The sequence below is a fragment of the Empidonax traillii genome, unplaced genomic scaffold (assembly GCF_003031625.1).
Source record: "Empidonax traillii isolate 1590-97213 ecotype Southwest subspecies unplaced genomic scaffold, ASM303162v1 scaffold8900:size9960, whole genome shotgun sequence".
Taxonomy (NCBI): Eukaryota; Metazoa; Chordata; class Aves; order Passeriformes; family Tyrannidae; genus Empidonax; species Empidonax traillii.
In genome coordinates, this window is record NW_020962725.1 from 6,924 (window position 1) to 9,960 (window position 3,037).

A 3,037-nucleotide genomic window follows, 5' to 3' on the forward strand; every position below is an offset into this window, starting at 1 on the left:
AAAAGGGGGGATTGGGAAAGGGAAACAGGGATTTTTTGGGGGGTTTGGGAAGGAAAAGGGGGATTTTGGGGCAAGAAAAGCCACTTTTGGGGCGGGAAAAGCCGATTTTGGGGCAAGAAAATCCACTTCTGGGGTCGAGAAAAACCAAATTTGTGGCGAGAAAAGCCAATTTTGGGGCCAAAAAATGCAATTTTAGGGTGAGAAAAACCAATTTTGTGGCGAGAAAAGCCAATTTTGAGGCAAACCCCCCAATTTTAGGGTGAGAAAAAACCAATTTTGGGGTAAGAAAAGCCAATTTTGGGGCCAAAAAATGCAATTTTGAGGCAAACCCCCCAATTTTAGGGTGAGAAAAACCAATTTTGTGGCGAGAAAAGCCAATTTTGGGGCCAAAACCTGCAATTTTGGGTTGTTTTTTTGTGTTCCCCCCCCTGTCCCAGGTACGAGGACGCCGGGCCGGAGGTGCAGCTGAGCCAGGAGCTCCCCGAGTCCCTGAGGAGCCTCAGGGTGGGTGTTTTTTGGGGTGAAACCCCCCGGTTTTGGGGTGCCCAGCCCCCCGTGATGAGCCTCATCCTTGCGCTCCCAGAATTCCCGACGCCGGGAATGTGAAGGATTTCGGGGGGTCCCGGGGACCGACGTGGGGTCGGGACCTCGGGGGGCTGAGGGGGCTGGGACCCCCAAATCGGGGGGATGGGGGGGCTCTGGGATCTTGAAAAATTCGGGGAAACCCTAAAAAATACGGGAATGTGTCAGAAAAGCTGGGAATTCCCCAAAAAATCTGGGAATTCCCCCCGAAATCGGGAGGAACACGATGGGGTTTGGGGGGTGGGACCCCCAAAATTTGGGGGGCAAGGGGGGGCTCTGAGACCCTGAGAAATTCGGGGATACCCTAAAAAATGTGGGGATGCCCAGAAAATTTGGGAATGCCCCAGAAAACCCGGGAATTCCCCCAAAAAATCTGGGAATTCCCCCCGAAATCGGGAGGAACACGATGGGGTTTGGGGGGTGGGACCCCAAAATTTGGGGGGCAAAGGGAGGCTCTGAGACCCTTAAAAATTCGGGGATACCCTAAAAAATGTGGGAATGCCCAGAACGTTTGGGAATGCCCCAGAAAACCCGGGAATTCTCCCAAAAAATCTGGGAATTCCCCCCAAAATCGGGAGGAACACGATGGGGTTTGGGGGGGTGGGACCCCCAAAATTGGGGGGCAAAGGGGGGGCTCTGAGACCCTGAGAAATTCGGGGATACCCTAAAAAATGTGGGGATGCCCAGAAAATTTGGGAATGCCCCAGAAAACCCGGGAATTCCCCCAAAAAACCTGGGAATTCCCCCCGAAATCGGGAGGAACACAATGGGTTTTGGGGGGTGGGACCCCCAAAATTTGGGGGCTGAGTGGGCTCTGAGACCCTGAGAAATTCGGGGATACCCCAAAAAATGTGGGAATGCCCAGAAAATTTGGGAAGGACCCCCAAAATTTGGGAATTCCCCCAAAAAATCTGGGAATTCCCCCTGAAATCGGGAGCGCTTCAAGAGGAGGAACACGATGGGTTTTGGGGGTGGGACCCCAAAATTGGGGGGCAAAGGGGGGCTCTGAGACCCTGAGAAATTCATGGACACCCTAAAAAATGTGGGAATGGCCAGAAAACCCGGGAATTCCCCCAAAAACCTGGGAATTCCCCCCAAAATCGGGAGCGCTTCAAGAGGAGGAACACGATGGGGTTTTGGGGGGGGTGGGACCCCAAAATTTGGGCTCAGGGGGGGTCTCTGAACTCCTAAAAAATTTGGGGACACCCCAAAAAACTTGGGAATTCCCCCAAAAACCTGGGAATTCCCCCCCAAAAACCTGGGAATTCCCCCCAAAAACCTGGGAATTCCCCCCCAAACCCCCCAGCCTGAAGGGCACGTCCTCCGCGATCGCTTCAGAGATCGACCCCGGGGGGGGGGGGGAGGCTCAGAGACCCCAAAATTTGGGCTCAGGGGGGGTCTCTGAACTCCTAAAAAATTTGGGGAAACCCCAAAAAACCTGGGAATTCCCCCAAAAACCTGGGAATTCCCCCAAAAACCTGGGAATTCCCCCCAAACCCCCCAGCCTGAAGGGCACGTGCTGCGGGAAGACCCCAAAATTTGGGCTCGAGGGGGGTCTCTGAACTCCTAAAAAATTCGGGGACACCCCAAAAAACTTGGGAATGCCCCCAAAAACCTGGGAATTCCCCCAAAACCCGGGAATTCCCCCCAAAACCTGGGAATTCCCCCCCAAACCCCCCAGCCTGAAGGGCACGTGCTGCGGGAAGACCCCAAAATTTGGGCTCAGGGGGGGTCTCTGAACGCCTAAAAAATTCGGGGACACCCCAAAAAACTTGGGAACTCCCCCAAAAACCCGGGAATTCCCCCCAAAAACCTGGGAATTCCCCCCCAAACCCCCCAGCCTGAAGGGCACGTCCTCCGCGATCGCTTCAGAGATCGACCCCGGGGGGGGGGGGGGGCTCAGAGACCCCAAAATTTGGGCTCAGGGGGGGTCTCTGAACTCCTAAAAAATTCGGGGACACCCCAAAAAATGGGAATTCCCCAAAAAACCCGGGAATTCCCCCCAAACCCCCCAGCCTGAAGGGCACGTGCTCCGCGATCGCTTCAAGAGCCTCCAGAGGAGGAACCTGATCGAGCCTCGGGAAAGGGCCAAGTGAGTGACCAAAAAATAACAAAAAAAGGGGTCATTTTTGGGGGGTGGGACCCCCAAAATTCCTGGGAGCCCCCCCAGGGGGAATTTTGACCTGATTTTCCCCGTTTTTTCCCCCCCCAAGGTTCAAGAGGAGGTACCGGGTGAAATACGTGGAAAAAAGGGCCTTCCGGGCAGTCACGTGAGTGGGGGAGGGGTGGGGGGGATGGGGGGGGGTCACCCCAAAATTGGGGACACCCCTGGACCCCCCCCTGACCCCCCAACCCCCCCCCATTGTCTGTTTTTTAGGGTGTGATCGGAGACCCCCCAATAAAGGACTGGGATCTGCAGCCTTGGGGGGTTTTTTTTTTGGGGGGGGGCAGTTGG

General features: G+C 55.2%; 1 long non-coding RNA gene across 1 annotated transcript; it reads left to right on the forward strand.

Annotated features, from left to right (window-relative positions):
* The first annotated feature begins 435 nt into the window (after positions 1-435).
* Positions 436-3,000, forward strand: LOC114073664. The gene is made up of 4 exons (XR_003574367.1): positions 436-504; positions 2,598-2,674; positions 2,796-2,852; positions 2,960-3,000. It is a non-coding gene; the product is annotated as an uncharacterized LOC114073664 (long non-coding RNA).
* Positions 3,001-3,037: the final 37 nt, after the last annotated feature.